The sequence below is a fragment of the Cervus canadensis genome, chromosome 1 (genome assembly GCF_019320065.1).
Source record: "Cervus canadensis isolate Bull #8, Minnesota chromosome 1, ASM1932006v1, whole genome shotgun sequence".
In the NCBI taxonomy this organism is placed as follows: domain Eukaryota; kingdom Metazoa; phylum Chordata; class Mammalia; order Artiodactyla; family Cervidae; genus Cervus; species Cervus canadensis.
In genome coordinates this window covers 77909518-77927308 of record NC_057386.1, presented here as the reverse complement: position 1 = coordinate 77927308, position 17791 = coordinate 77909518, and positions in this window count along the sequence as shown.

Here is a 17791-nt window from a genome sequence, read left to right as displayed (position 1 = left end):
GTGATAATCAAGGATATCCTTAATGCAAAAAAAAAAAAACAAAAACAAAAAACTAGGCTTCATTTGCTTTACAGACATGCGTGCATGTTTATTCCCTCAGTCATTTCAGACTCTTTGCAACCCCATGGACTGCAGCCCACCAGACTCCTCTGTCCATGGGATTCTCCAGGCAAGAATACTGGAGTGGGTTGCCATTTCTTCCTCTAGGGAATCTTCCAGATCCAGGGATTGAAACTGTGCCTCCTGCATTGGCAGGTGGATTCTTTATCACTGAGCCTAGAATCACAGGAATCTCTGATTTACAGAGGAGGCATACCAAATTTTTATGAACTAAAGAAGCTTTTTTAGTTCTTATTTATTGTATAACTTATTTATAAATTAAGTAAGTTATTCAAGAGAATGAAAAAAAGAATAACTATCCAACTCATTTTTGTGAGTCTAGTGTAGTAATCGGCAAACGTCTGTAAAAAGCTGGATACTAAATATTTAGGCTTTAAGGTCACACATAGTCTTCGTCCAGTATTCATGTGTGTATGCATTTGTGTTTTCCAACACTTTAAAAAAGTAAAAATTATTCTTTGCTTTTGTGCAGTTTACCAACCCTTGGTCTAGTAGTACTTTGATTGCAAATAGGATAAAGTAATGCAAAGTCACTGAGCTAACTATGACAGATGATTCTGTAAATAATGTTTTATTGAAGCACTGGCATGCCCACCTATTTGTATATTGTATTTAGCTGCTTGGACAGTATCACAGCAGAGGTGAATAACTGCAACAGAAACTGAAAAACTCACAAAGCGGAAAATGTTTACCATCTGACTCTTTACAGAAAGTTTGACGACCCTGGCCTAAGGGAACTGCTAATCCATTTCTTCTTTGATTTTCTCTTACCAATAACTCTTCCTGCACATTCCTAGTTTGCTAGTCCTATAACATAGATATGCTTCAGACTTAGGACATTTGCAGATGCTGTTCCCTCTGCCTGAATTCTATTCCCTTAATATTTACAGGTCTCATTCTCAGCTCCCGTGCAAACTTTTATCACAAATAATCATTTTATTTCAGTTAGGTTTATTCATTTTCTCTGTACCTCGTTAGATCATGAGCTCCCTCATCTTGGACTGAATTTTTATTTCTGTATCTTGAATGCCTACCCTATAATGTATTATAGACTAGTAAGTATTGGATATATATTTGACAATTATTAACTCCCTGAAAGATAAATAATAGTATTCTATAGCTAGGGAAAGAAAAAGGAGTGGATTGAGAGAAGAAAGGACTAGCCAAAAAGTCACATCATTACCTTTCATAGCAAAAAGTTGATATATAACATACAAAGCAATAATAAATGTATCATAAATATAAATAATATTTTATATTTTGTATTTATTTATATAATATATAAATTTATAATGTATGATATGTTATATAAATAATCTATATCATTTATGTATAAATATAAAATTTTATATTTTATAATTATAATAAAAACAAAAATAAATGTATTATGACAGGATATGCATGTTATTTAGATATATAGACACAAAGAATAGGAGAAAATCAGGCTCTGGGAAACATGTTGTGTTTGGGGAGCAAGAAAAAGGGTAGGGGAAGAATGAAAAGGGATATTAAAAATCATGGACATCTGTTCCTGTTAAAAGCTTTGTAGAATAACTTGAATTTTCAAACTCTCTTATTTTTTATTAAAATAAAACAAAAAATAAAATAAAATCATCGATTCAATGGACATGAGTTTGAACAAGCTCTGGGAGACGATGAAGGACAGGGAAGCCTGGCATGCTGCAGCCTATAGGGTTGCAAATAGTTAGACACAACTGAGCGACTGAACAATAGCTAAATTCAGATAAAATAGCATAAAAATAGGAAGTGATCAAAATTTCTAATACCTTTTTATTTGAGTATTAGGAAGGTAGATAGATTAATCAATTTAGATTACATAGTCATGTATTCATGTGAATTATTTAAAAGTAATTATAAAAAGGGAAGGAAAGAAGGAACAAATGAGGGAAGGATAAAAAGAAAAAAAAGAAGTGATCCATGACTCCCAAATCAAAAGAAAGGAAAAAGAAAAGAACAAAACCTCAATTATCCCAAACTATAATTAGGAAAGAAGGGGTAAAAGGGTAAAGTATGGGCAAGCTAAACAAAATGAACAAAATTAGATTATAAAAATATGTCAAAATATATGAGTAATATCAATAAATTTAAAAGGATGAAAAGCATATGTTAAAACACAATGATTTAGGTTGAATTCTAAAAAATGAAGATACAGTTAGGTTCTATTTACAAAGAGCATATGACATTAAAACAAAATAACTTTAAGATAAAGAATTATTATGGATGAAGTCATTGTGAAAATTAAGACATTTATGTACCTAAAATATAGAGACAAAATAAGTGAAGCAATTATGATCGAATTACAAGGAAAATTTCATACACAATTGTCCTTGGCAATATCAACACTGTTAATATTTGTTGAATCAATAAAAAAAAGTTTTATCAATTGTAGGCAATTACTGATATTCTATCAAATTTCCTTATATCACTATTTTTGTTTCTGTGTACCCATTTCCTGACTTGTTATTCTGCTTTATAAAGGCATAGCTGTGACTGTCCTCAGAGGACTGCCGTGGACTAATGGAGTCATTTCCCAGGTTCATAGAGTGGAAAGTACCTCGAAGTTTACATCCTTTAAGAGATATCAGTCAATGACCCACTGATGTGATTATATGAAAGTCCAAAATCCTTGCCTTGAGTTGAGAAATTTTCTAAGGTATAATTTATCCTCAAGAGTTCTTCCTGAAGAATCAAACTGAAAAGTTGTCTAACAAAAGTTGCATATTCGCTGTCTTATTTCTCCTCCTTGTTCTGTCTTCTGTATTCCTTTACTAGTTTTCATGAAAATATTTCTTTATCAATCGCTTACATATGATGCTTCATCTCACAATCTTTTTCTATAGTATCTGAACTAAGATGACTGAAACACTGAAAGTAGTCCAGAATGGAAATTCTAAAAGTGCTAGTGTGGTTTACTCACTCATCTGTCACATGGCAGTAAGGACCCCATCACTAATGGCAGTTAGAGATTCATAGCCCATGTCAGGCTTTTATATGGCAATTACTAAGACTCTTGCCTAAGGTAAAATGGGGGAGGGGGGGTAAACAAACCTGCCATTGGAAAGGAATGCACTGCCCTGTGCAAGCTCTTTGGTATTTGAGAACATGAGAAGCATTCCTCAATGTCAAGAGTAAGTAAAAAAAAAAAATTATTTTACCATTATTTAATATTATCTATGAGGTACTATCACAGCATTTAGACAAGAAAAATAAATATTTAAAATAAAAAAGAGAGAACAAAAATTCCATTTTATGATAAATTACCTGGAAAAAACAAAACATTCAGCAATAATAACAAAAATTCCTACAAGGATCAAAGAATTTATAAGACAATTAATAAAAACAAATAGATATTAAAAATATATTTATAGATTATAAATATTTACATAGGCAAAAAGTTAAATGAAACAATGAAACCAGTTATGTCATTTATAATAACAATGATAAATTTAAAATCAGTGAACTTAGTAAGAGATTTGTAAACTTGTATTTTTCAAACAATCAGTTTCACCAAATAGAAGAGTACATCATATTCGTGGGTAGGAAGACTAATATCATACAGCTGTCAATTTCTTAGCTGATACATAGGACATGATCTAGAAGAAAATGCTAAGAGTTAATTTTGTTTTAACTAGAAAACTGATTCTGCATTTACAGAAGAACATTGTTTCTTAATTATGAAAAATAAGAGCATTAAGGGAACACTAGGTAATCAAAATATACTACAGCTATTCATTAGTTAAAATGTGTGGCATCAGTATATTAAAAATTGAGTAATAGAAGAAAAGACAAAGCCTAGTATTGACCCAAATACATTCAGAACTTTATGAGAAAAGTATTATCTCAAACTACAGAGGAAAATACGGACTATTCAATACTGACTGGACAAAGCTGGATAATCATTTAGAAAATCAAGGTTGGATCAGTTCTCAACACCAGAGAAACAAAACTCTAGCAGGTCAAAGGTATACATGGAAAAATAAAATCCTAAAAGTCCTATAATAAAACATGGCCGAATTCTTCAGAATCGAAGAATGAAGAAGGTTTATAGAACTGATACAAGCTCCAGAAGTCATAAAAATGATAATATTAAGAGGATATAAAATTTAAAATCCATGCAGCAATTCAGAAAAAATCAAAAGAAAAAAGTAAAATAGGAATGATATTTTAATATCACAGTCAAAGATCTAGCCTTTTAAAATAGTTTTATACAAGTAAATTAGAAAAAAGACAATCCAACAGAAAATGAGCAAAATATATGAAACCCTTCATAGAAAAGGAAATACCAATGGCATTCATATAAATGAATAATCAACCTTACTCATATTGAAAGAAACGCAATTCCATAAATCAAGGATGTGTTCAAAAATGACAGAACTGGTCAAAAGAGACACTTTCTGAAGCAGCTCCTATTGTCCAAATTTGGGATAATCTGAGCATCAGAAAAGATAACGAATACAGTAGATTATAACATACTTTTGTAATGGTAAATACAGTTTACTTAGGAAAGAGAGTGAGAGAGAGGAAAAGGAGAAAATAAGAAAAGTTTTCTAAAGACTCATTGCTAATATATGTAAAGGGTGAGAAAGAATTAGAAAATCAATATTCTTGCAATTCAATGCAATAATTGATTCAGACAAGGATTAATACTGAGTATCAAAATCACTGGATAAAAATGTGTCACAAAAGAAAATATTCACATAATCTTGAGTTCTCTCTCCAGAGATTTGACTGTTACCACCTTAGTTAAGTAATCAAAGTAAATATCATCAATAAAGACAATTGATGTAAACAATTGATAAAATTCAATATCATTTGTGTAAAATCTTGCAGAAAAGGTCAGTTTTCATTCCAATCCCAAAGAAAGACAATGGCAAAGAATGTTCAAGATACCGCACAATTGCACTCATCTCACACGCTAGCAAAGTAATGCTCAAAATTCTCCAAGCTAGGCTTCAACAGTACGTGAACCAAGAACTTCCAGATGTTCTAGATGAATTTAGAAAGTGCAGAGGAACCATAGATCAAATTACCAACAACCGCTGGATCACCGAAAAAGCAAGATAATTCCAGAAAAATATCTACTTCTGCTTCATTGACCATGCTACAGCCTTTGACTGTGTGGATCACAATAAACTGTATAAAATTCTTAAAGTGATGGGAATAGCAAACCACCTTACCTGCCTCCTAAGAAATCTGTATGCAGGTCAAGAAGCAACAGTTAGAACTAGACATGGAACAACAGACTGGTTCCAAATTTGGAAAGGAGTATGTCAATGCTGTATATTGTCACCTTGCTTATTGAACTTATATGCAGAGTATATGCTTATTGAACTTATATGCAGAGTACTTCATGCAAAATGCCAGCCTAGATAAAGCAACAAGATTGCAGGGAGAAATACCAATAACATCAGATATGCAGATGACACGACCCTCATGGCAGAAAGCGAAGAACTAAAGAGCCTCTTGGTGAAAGTGAAAGAGGAGAGTGAAAAAGCTGTCTTAAAACTCAACATTCAGAAAGCAAATATCATGGCATCTGGTCCCATCACTTCATGGCAAATAGATGGGGAAATAATGGAAACAATGACAGATTTTATTTTTGGGCTCCAAAATCACAGAAGATGGTGACTATAACCATGAAACTAAAAGATGCTTGCTCCTTGGAAGGAAAGCTATGATAAACCTAGACTGCAAATTAAAAAGCAGAGACATTACTTTGCTGACAAAAGTTCATCTAGTCAAAGCTATGGTTTTTCCAGTAGTCATGTATGGATGTAAGAGTTGGGCTATAAAGAAAGCTTAGTGCTGAAGAATTGATGCTTTTGAACTGTGGTGTTGAAGTAGACTCTTGAGAGTCCCCTGGACTGCAAGGAGATCCAACCAGTTCATCCTAAAGGAAATCAGTCCTGAATATTCATTGGAAGGACTGAAGGTGAAGCTCCAATACTTTAGGCACCTGATGTGAAGAACAGACTCATTGGAAAAGACCCTGATGCTGGGAAAGATTGAAGGCAGGAGGAAAAGGGGGTGATAGAGGATGAGATGGTTGGATGGCATCACTGACTCTATGGACATGAGTTTGAGCAAGCTCTGGGAGTTGGTGATGGACAGGGAAGCCTGGCTCGCTGCAGTCAATAGGGTCACAAAGAGTCGGACACGAGTGAGTGACTGAACTGAACTGAGTGATAAAGAAACAATCAGAAAAATCCACAATAGAAGAAAGTCTATTTATCAATTAAATTTTCAAAAACTCAATGTAATAAAACAAGTGAGTAGCGGGTATATTACTATATGGCAGTGCATGCGTGCTAGTCATGTCTGACTCTTGGCAACAGTATGAGACTGTAGCCCACCAGGCTCCTCTGTCCATGGGATTCTCCAGGCAAGAATACTGGAGTGGGTTGCCATGTACTCCTCCAGGGGATCTGCTTGAGCCAAGGATCGAACCTGCATTTTTTATTTTTCTTACAACTGCAGGCAGGTTCTTTACCACTAGTGTCACCTGGAAAGCCCACTCTATGTTAGAAGAAACTAAAGAGACATAATGTAGTTTATAAAACTTAACTGGAATGCAGATTTTAAAAAAAAGAATATAAAAGATTTATTTGGGAAATCTAGGGATATTTAAATACAAGTGGTGTTTTGGATAATATAGGAAACTTTTGTGAATTTCCTTAAGCCTAATTAAAAAATTGTGATGCATAGAAAAATATTCTTCAGCTACAGGTATGAAATATATATGTCATGATATATGCAAATTTCCAAATTGTTCACCAAAATATGTATAAAGACAGATAAATTAAGTCAGTAAAATATTAACATTATATCATCGTCTGTAGTTATAAAAGTTTCAAAACATCAATGCCCATTCAAAATTGAAATGATTTAATAATATCCAAACATGCTCTTTAAAAAACTTTATGTATATGCTAATTTAAATTTATAAAATATAATATATATGATGTGATATATATGGAATATAATATGAAATATATGAAGAACAATAATTATGGGTATAAATCTCACTGCATAAAATCTCTGCAAGGTAATTGAGCAGATGGGGTCAGAATAGAAGGGAAATTTTCACTATCTACATTGTTTAGTGCTATTTGATACTACTGTGAATTAATATTTTAATAACTACAACAAAAATTATAAAAGAACAATGGAGAAAGTTCTAAAACAACGTAGAAAAAAGAGGGTAATTAGGTAATAATAAAAACAGAAATAAATAAAATAAGAAACAACAAAAGCAACATATGTTTCTATGAAAAGCTATCAAGTTAAGCATACTTTTGGCAAGATGGATCAAAGCAAAAAGACTTGGTAGATGTTAATCCTTGTAAAAGAAAAATAGGGCTCATATGTACCAACAAAATACAGGTTTAGAACTATGCCAAAGTAGTACAAATTCAAGACAATTTATTTCAAAAATTATATTAAATGAGCCATCTTTTAAAATATATATATATTACCACAATGATTCAAGGGTAAACAGAAATTTTGAATTCTTCAATAGCAATTAATCAGCAGTTTAAAAATCATGCATAGCAAATGCACAAAAAGCATACAGGGATTTATGTAGGAAAGATCCATAAATAATCAAAGAACACATAATTCACATCTTAAGCAAACTGTCATCCAAAATGATAAAAGAGAAAAAACTCCAAATCTTTAATTATATTCTCAATGTGTTACACTTACATATTTATTAAATAGCAATTCATAGTGATCATCATGCTATCTCAGTAATATAAAGTAATTACCCTGTTTTATTTTTCATCATAACAATTTATTTTTCATCACTGGTGAGATAGAAATAGAATATTTCCCAAGACCTAGTACCTGGCATGAAGTATTCCCTCAATAACATATGTAGAATTATAAAAATACCAAAAAATTTAAGTATTTATAAATTTATCACATTAAGTTGACACATTTCTAAACACTAAAAGTCACCATAAGCATAGAGATAGGCCTTATCTGAAAAATAATATTTATTATTTCAATAAGAGAAACACAAAATTTAGAATATGTATTTGCAAATCTATGAGAAAAGGTAAAAAATTCAAGACAGAAAGGACTTAATCAAACTATTTCAGATAAGAAAACCCAACTGGGAGAAAACATAAGAATGTGTACCTCACTAGGTACACAACCACTTTATTGAAAAGTGGTAGTAATAAGTGTTACTGGAGGCCAGCACCACTTTGGAAAATCAAATGAGGTTTATGTACCAAAAGCACAGAGAAGGCAGCAAGGGCACTGAAGTCTATACCTCAGAGTTCTTAACTACATTCTGTGGCATAGACAGAGGTTCAGGTTCACCAGCTATCAGTTCAGTTCAGTCGCTCAGTCGTGTCCGACTCTTTGTGACCACATGGACTGCAGCATGCCAGGCTTCCCAGTCCATCACCAACTCCCAGAGCTTGCTCAAACTTATGTCCATCGAGCCAGTGATGCCATCCAACCATCTCATCCTCTATCATCCCCCTTTCCTCCTGCCTTCAATCTTTCCCAGCATCAGGGTCTTTTCCAATGAGTACATTCTTCACATCAGGTGACCAAAGTTTTGGAGCTTCATCTTCAGCATCAGTCCTTCCAATAAATATTCAGGACTGATTTCCTTTAAGATGAGCAGGTTTGATAACCTTGTGGTCCAAGGGAATCTCAAGAGTCTTCTCCACCACCACAGTTCGAAAGCATCAGTTATTCAGTGCTCAGCTTTCTTTATGGTCCAACTCTCCCATCTATACATAACTACTGAGAAAAACATAGTTTTGACTAGATGGAACTTTGTTGGCAAAGTGATGTCTCTGCTTTTTAATAAGCTGTCTAGGTTTGTCATAGCTTTTCTTCCAAGGAGCAAGAGTCTTTTATTTTCATGGCTGCTGTCACCATCTGCAGTGATTTTTGGAGCCCAAGAAAATAAAATGTGTCATTGTTTCCACTGTTTCCCCACCCATTTGCCATGAGGTGATGGGACTTCACCATCTATGGACCATTCATCAGCTATCGACCATGACATATGAATGAGATGAGTGAGCTCCCCCTGACTTTCTGTTAGCATGACAACTACTCTCCAGATCTGGCCTGATGTAATAATCCTGGGGAAATTCTGTATGTAAACTAATCTGAGTAAGTGCCTGGACCCCTCCCCAGGGCCAGGTTTAACTCAACCATTTAAGGAGTATACAACTCACTATTTGACAACTTCCTGTATGTCTTACTCCTAGACATCTTATCCAGCCTCATAAGCCTCCCTGGGGTCAACATAGTCTCATCCAAGACAGAATTAAAAGAAAAAACACACTCTTCTCAAATACACATGGAACAGTTACCACGGTTGACATACACTAAAACCATACTACAAATCTCACACCTTTTCTGAGAAAATGTATACACATTATGTTTTATGACCATAACACAATTAAGTTAAAAGTTGAAAACAAGAAAATGAATATACACATTAAAAAGAAACTTTGATCAAAAAATAAATGGTAAGAAATTTAAAAATTCTTGCAGATGAATAAAAATAAAAACATTATGTATCTAAATTTGTGAAGAATAGTTTAAGGCCTTTCTAAGAGAGGAATGCATAGCCTTAACTACTCACTTTAGAAGAGAAGAATGAATAAAAACAAAAGAGTAAATGTCCCCAATAAGAAATTAGAAACAAACAATAAGCCCAAAGAAAGTTAAAAACAGAAAATAATTTTTAAAATGAAATAAAAGAAGAAGATGAATAAAGAGGTCAGTAAACTCTAAGTTGGATATTTGAAAGATGACAAATAAAAGCAATCCTCTGGTAATACAGATGGATGAAAGAGATGCAGAATGCACACATAATTTTATGAATGATAAAGGAAACATAATCCTAACGATGCAATTGAAATTTAAAAAGATAGTAAGCAAATATCATCAGCAACTTTATTAAAATTTAATTGAAAACATAGATGAAATGGAAAAAAATTTTTTTATTTTATTTTTTTTTATTTTACTTGACAATATTGTATTGCTTTTGCCATACATTGACTTGAATCCTCCATGGTTAAGCTAACATAGCTAATCTGTGAAGACACAGAACACCTGAATTGCAATATAACTACTAAAGAAATTGAAGAGTTGTAGAATGTTAATAGTAACACAGATGGTTTCACAGGTGAATCTTACCAAAACTGCTAAAAAGTAGTACAGTTGGAAATTGCTTACCCTAAAACCCACCAATTCTACTCATAGCAATTTAACTAAGAGAAAGATTTACACATCCATAAGAACAACCAGAAAGCAAAAAATTACAAACAACCCAAATTCCCTTCTACTGCAGAATTATTATGTTTTATCCACACAATGGAGTGTGAAAATTAAGAAACTATAAACTTCATGGAACAACATGGCTGAATCTGGGATAATGTGAACTAAAATAAAGTCCTAAAGCCATTCAATAGGATACTCTTCATGAAGTTTAAAAGCAAGCAAAAGCAAACACACACACAATTCCTAAGTAGCAAGGAAATGATAAACATTTTAAAATTCAGGGTTATGGGATCTATATGAGAGTTCATATGTGTTCATGACATTATTTATAAACAAAGAGACAGGTAAATAAAAATATGGCTATGCATGGACTAGTAATGGCTTTGCATCTTGGACCTAGGAATATAATGAATGTAACACTTGCTATCCTAAAGGAAATAAAAGTAGTAATTGTACCTTCTAGTCTCCTGGTAACAAATCTTAACCAGCTGTTTTACAACAGGAAATGAAAGAAAAATTAACATTTCACCCCTCTCAGCTTGACAAATATTAAGATGGATAGCACCAACATTTGGTGAGGATATGGGGAAAAATCAAAATATTGATCTGAGAGTGTAAATTCATGCAACAATTTTAGAGAGCAATTTAGAAATATCTAGAGAAGGTAAAGTGGCACTTGCCTTATGAGTTATGAATTTCACTTCCAGAAATCTATCTTAAGGAAATTCCCATTGACGTGCTCAAAGGAGACAAGCTCAGGATCTCACATTGCAACATGTTTATAATGGCAAAAACCTGGAAGCTCTTAACCATTTGTCATGGAGGAGTAGATAAACTGTGTATTTCCTATAAAATGTGATACACTTGGTAAAATGAATGAACCAAATTTGCATGTATTAACATCTTAAAAACATAAGATGAACTGAAAAAAGGCAAGTTGCAGCAGGATACACACAGTATGATTCCATTTATATAAAGCTTAAAAGTACACAATACAATTCCACATAGCATTTATGAATCCATTCTATATGTAGTGAAAGAACAAAAAACACATAGGGATTTAACCAACTCCAGAAGAGTGGTTACTTTTGAAGAGAAAAAAGAGGGGAAGAGTTACAGGAAAGAAGCTTTGCTGGGATTGTTAATGTTTCATTTCTTTCAAATAAAACAAAATGTGAGCTCCAGAAAAATAACAGATTGGTTATTTTAAAATGTCAGACCAAAATCTGACATTTCAAAGTTCATGTAAAATCCCAGTAAGCACCATCACCTCTGGGAAGAATTCACAACACACACCAGTAAGGGAATCACTGGAATCTTTGGTATGGTAGGATGTGTCTCGTCTTGCTTGTAATTATTTTACTCAATAAGTCTAAATTGTGACTCAAAAGAGATCTGGGGAAGAGTACTTAGCCTCCTATTAACATACATTTTTTATCAGTCATCTGGGAAAGTCTGAAAGCACTCTTTTGTAACAGATGGTTGAGGTTATATTAAACCTAAACAAACTAAAATCATTCATAAATGAGCAATATCAAAACACCTAGAGTAATTAAGATCTTCAGCTTTCTGCACTGTTTTTTTTTTTTTTGGAAAATCTGTGAACTCCAGAGAAAATATTCAGAGGCAACAAAGAATATAAATGGTAAGTACAAATATAGGTATAAATATGTGCAATTTAAATATCATGATTCTTATGATATTTCCTTTTCAGAAACTCAAGTTATAAATGAATCACATTCTTTGATTTCAATCATGACATAGAGTCACCACAATACAGGTATAGTCAAGTCTCAACTTGGATTTCCACTCTTTGTTCTTGCAAGAAGCAGGAAATCTTATAATCCCTGAAAAGGATACACCCTTTACCACTACTGACAGCATAACAACCATATGATTTATGTCAGTGTTCAGTAGATTCATTTGTTAGAGGCCCTGTACTTCATTTCAGGAATAAACTTATTAAAGAAATTTTCCAAATAGTAGTTACAAATTAAAGCATTGCTGTATGGAAGGGACCGTGAAATCTTTTTCTCTCAGTTCAGTTGCTCAGTTGTGTCTGACTCTTTGTGACCTCATGGGCTGCAGCACGCCAGGCTTCCCTGTCCATCACCAACTCCTGGACCTTACTCAAACTCATGTCCATAGAGTTGGTGATGCCATCCAATCATCTCATCCTCTGTTGTTCCCTTCTCCTCCTGCCCTCAATTTTTCCCAGCATCAGGGTCTTTTCTGATGAGTCAGTTCTTCACATCAGGTGGCCAAAGTATTGGAGTTTCAGCTTCAGCATCAATCCTTCCAATGAACACCCAGGAATGATCTCCTTTAGGATGGACTGGTTGGATTTCCTTGCAGTTCAGGGACTCTCAAGAGTCTTCTCCAACACCACAGTTCAAAAGTATCAATTCTTCGGTGCTCAGCTTTCTTTATAGTCCAACTTTAACATCCATACATGACTACTGGAAAAACCATAGCTTTGGCTAGACATTTTATTGACACTTTTATCTGTTAAACAAAACAAGTAATAAACTGTGAATTCAAACCTAGTGAATTCAGTCATGAGTTATATGAAAATTTCCCTGTGAAATTCAGGGCCAAAATTCACCAAAACAATTTCTATAAAATGTCTAACTCACTTTAGCAGGTGTCACAAAGTACTATAAATAAATTATAAAATCAAAAACTAGTAAAATTATTTCACTGAAATTAGATTATTTTAAAATTTGCTTAGTAAGTATTTGAATTAGTTTTGTAAGCAAATTCTCTTTCCACTTGAACTTCCTGCAAAAGCATATAAATGATATATAAAGTCATATAACCTATCATACAAAGCTCTTAGGTGAAAACATGCCCTTTGGAAGAACCAACCCAATTCATTGACCTCCTCAACCTATGCTTTTCCCGTGTGCATCTGTCAATTGACTCCTTCCTTCAGCAAACATCCAATGAATATTTAATCATGTGCCTGGCATTACACAAAGTGAGCATATTTAGTATGCTAAAAAAAATAATAATAGTGATAATAATAATGTGTGTTATATACTGATACCTGGCACTGAATAAGCACTTTGCCATCCCTGTCTTCATGAAGTTTATAGTTTAGTAGGGCAGAAGCAGCTAATAAGTTTAGTTTAATTAGAATAATTGGTAAGAAAGGATTCTATGGGAGTCTAAGTGACAGGGAAATGGTCTGAACATCCTTGATTTCTGCCAACCACCCCTCCTTATTCTGTCCCAGTTGTCCAATACTGCTCTTCTCTGAAAACCGATGCTATACTCCACGGACCTCACTCAGCCTTTTCCTACTGCTTACCTCTTTCTGTCCCATGTCGTGACCTGCCCTTGATAATAAACTCATACTTGGCCTCCATCTCCATAGTTAGGCAAATATCCTTTATCTCATTGAATATGCAAAGACTCTCATGAGCACACATGAGCAGTTTCTTCCTTGAATCAAATAAGCAAAACCAACGAGAATGCAGGAATTACTGACTGAAAGCTACCTTTTCCCAAAATTCTTCCCTCACTCCTACTTCGCAATCCATTCTCTTTCATTGCAGAGGAAAAAATGAGAGCAAAAAGGCAGGCAGGAAGGAAGAATAAAAGAAGAGGAAAAAAGGGCAGAAAGAAAAAAAGTGGAGAGAAGAATGAAAGGAGGAGGAGAGAAGAGCATCCAACAGAAAGTTCATGATCAATTTTGAAAACATTGGAGAATTCTGCCATGCCTTTTTTCCTTTCTCCCTTTCATTTTTCTCTTTGTGTTCCTTTTTATCTCCTTTGGCCATCAATACACATAAATGCACAAATTGCATAACTTACACCATGGGATAAATATGCTCAGAGTTCCTTCCTACACGCAGATGACACTGTTAATGCACTAGTGGGGGTGGTGGTTTAGTTGCTCAGTTATGTCTGACTCTTGTGACCCCATGACTGTAATCTGCCAGGCTCCTCCATCCATGGGATTCTCCAGGCAAGAACACTGGAGTGGGTTGCTATTGCCTTCTCCAGGGTAATGCAATAATAAGTCCCTGGAAACAGTGCTGCATGGTATTGAGGTCACCTTCCTGATCTGAAGACTTTTGCCTGATAATCTTCCTTCCAGAGAGAACGCCAACTGTTAGAAAGTTGCTAGTTACCCCTTACCTACTTTCATCTTCTCTCTCATTCTCAGACTGCCTAGAGCTTCCCTGGTAGTGCAGTTGGTAAAGAATCCACCTGCAATGTGGGAGACCTGGGTTCAATCCTTGGGTTGGGAAGATCCCCTGGAAGAGGGCATGGCAACCCACTCCAGTACTCTTGCCTGGAAATTCCCATGGACAAAGGGGCCTGGTGGGCTACAGCCCATGGGGTCGCGAAGAGTCGGACATGACTGAGCGACTAAGCACAGTGCAGGGAAACTCAAGCCATAGCAACTGGTTTGCCTTTGCCTCACTCCCAGTCCAGTCTATACATAACACCCAGAGACATCATTCCACAAACCAAAAGGCCATCACAGCCTTGGTCTTGAGAATTCATTTGCTTCACTAAAGAGGAATTCTTTCCTAGTTTTTAAATGAACAGGTTCTTTTTCTTCCTCACTATTATTTTGAAAATGCAATTGTGAATAAAAATGCAAGATAAAGCAAAAGCAAGCAGAACAAATCAATCTCAAAGGAATAATACTGAAAGGTAAAATATGCTGTAGCAAGTATGTTTACAAATTCTGTCTAGTGCCTTATAGAAGCAGCACTGCATTGAAGCAATTATAAGGGAATTCTCTCCAACAAATACAAGTTTTATTCACCTGGTGTGTGTGTGTGTGTGTGTGTGTCTATGTATCCAACAGTCTCTAAAATAGGAAGAAATAGTCTAATATGTGGCATAACACACTGTGAGGAGAAACAAAGAATTTAGACTATGGTGAGCAGTCAGGTAGTAAGAGAAACCTCAGAAACACAGACACAGTGATTGTCACTGACTTCAAGCTCGCGCTGCTCACACAAGATAGGCCAATTAATCAAGAGACGAACTGTTGGGGCAAGAAATAGCGAATTTATTTGGAAAGTCAGCAGACTGCGGAGATGGTGGACCAGTATCCCAAAGAACCATCTTGCCTGGATTTGGGTGCTGTTCTGGGTGTTGGATTTCTGTTCCAGAACAAAGATGAGGAGGTGAGAGGTAAAGTAAAAAGGTGCTAAATTGTTGTGACTATTTCCTGTTTCCAGCCAGACACCAGAGGGAATAAGGTAATTTATTCTTTCCTGAAGCCATTCACAGGTGGGTCAGGTCAGGATGCATCCTGAACGAAATAAAAGGTGTTTTAGCTTAACACTCAGGCATGGGAGGCACAGTTCCCAGAGATGGGCTAATATGTATACTTTAAACTATCGGCAACATCCTTTTAGTGATTAACTTATAGCAGAAGCAATAGAACACAAAGGTTCATGTAAAAGAAACAGATTCAATGTGGTCTCAGATTTGTTCTCCCTACTACATTAAAACCATATAGGTTGTGCAAGCCTCTGTGTGTGGGGGGGGGTGGGGCGGGCGGTGGGGGGGAGGTGTTGATTGAAAAAGAAATGACAACCACACAACACACAGAAAGGTGGTCCATTTGTTCTGCTTTCCCTTGAAACTCTGAGCTGATCAATCTGCCAAGTTAATGAGCAACTGCAGCATAGCAATCTGTCCCATCCAAGCCTGTGATGATCAAATACCACACTTGTGAAAGAACCAAAGAGGAAAGCCAGGATACAGCTAACCAAAAACATACATCACATCCTGGAAAAGTGTCAATGAATCTGGAACAAACACTTTTAACACAAAGCAAAGCAAAAAATATTAAGACTTGACAGGTGTTCAGAAGAAAGCTGAAAAGGTAGGGGGAGGATGATAGATGAAGCTGATGCAGAGAGAGTGTGTTGAAAATTTTGAAGTAATGCAGGTGGTTATGCTGTGCTTGGGGATTACAGACCCGAATACAGCATGATTGACAATAACTTAAATTTGCAAAGCTCTAAGTTGGAAGTGAGTTTTTAAATTGGCAAAGAAGTCTTTTCCTTCCATGAACATCAAGTCAGAATGCATCCATTTCAGTTAAATAGCCAACTGCAAAATTCAGTGCATTTGTCATAACTAGTATTTGACCAACGTTTTTACGGTTTCGACTTCTTAATGAGAATAGTAGGAAATTCTACCAATTATAGCACTGAAGTTTGTATATTTAATATGCCAGTGAAGTAAGGTTCAAACTCTACCTACTAGTGCCATGTATCATTTCTAGCAAACTGAGTCAAAACTGGTTTGCATATTAAGAAAAGGAAAGAAAGAAGAAAGAAAGAAAGGAGGGAGAGGTGGATGGAGAGAGGAGAGAAATAAGAAAGGAAGTCACTTTTTAAAAAATATGTTTATGGCTGGGTGTTTTATGGTCATTTTAATTGAGAATGCCATATGAGGAAAGCATCCAATTATAATAACTCATGTTTCTCTGACACATTTTAAATATGAGAGGAAGAAATTGAAGTCAACCATTTTTATAGGTTTGACAGAATCAAAATATTTTTGCTGTTTTAAAAGACGAAGGTTGGGCAATGTATGACATGGAAAGTCTTCCAAGGAGAACATTTCTGGTGGCACACTTAAGGAAAATGGTAAATCACGTTAAATTTATTGCTGTCATCCTTGAATCATCCTTTTTCCTCCTTTCAGCTGAACATGTTTTGTTGTGTTTTTGATCTACTATAATCCTTCAACTAAATCCACCTTTCACTAAAGTGACCCATACAGAGACATGGGTTGGTTAGATCCCTGGGTTGGGAAAAATCCCCTGGAGGAGGGCATGGCAACCCATACCAGTATTCTTGTCTGGAGAATCCCATGGACAGAGGAGGCTGGCGGGCTACAGTCCACGGGGTCACAAAGAGTCAGACACGACTGAAGTGACCAAGCACAGCACAGACACAGTGAAGTTCAGCCTCACTCACTAGGAATTAGGATGAGAAAGTCTTGTCACCATTTCCCCCACAGTCAAGAAGGAGATCGCTCTTGGTCACCTGCATGCCCAGTCTGTTTCATCTCCACAACATGCAAGCCCAGCTCATGTGAATAACTTTTTGCCTCAGTCTCTCCATATGTTGTCTTCACTGTAAGTAGACCCCTACTACCCTGAATGCATCTCTGCATGAGCCCTTGACCTTCCATCCCTCTCAGGAGCCAGAGTTCTGTAAAAATCCCCACCCACCACCACCAGCAAACTGAATACACACAGCCTGAGTCTTTATCTGTCACATTCAGCTAACATATCCTCATAAGGCTGTGAGAAACATGTGACCTAATGAACACAAAATACTCAGCGCGGTGCCTAACAGATGACATAAAATGCCTTTGGCTTCCTTTCAAAGAAGGGAAGTCA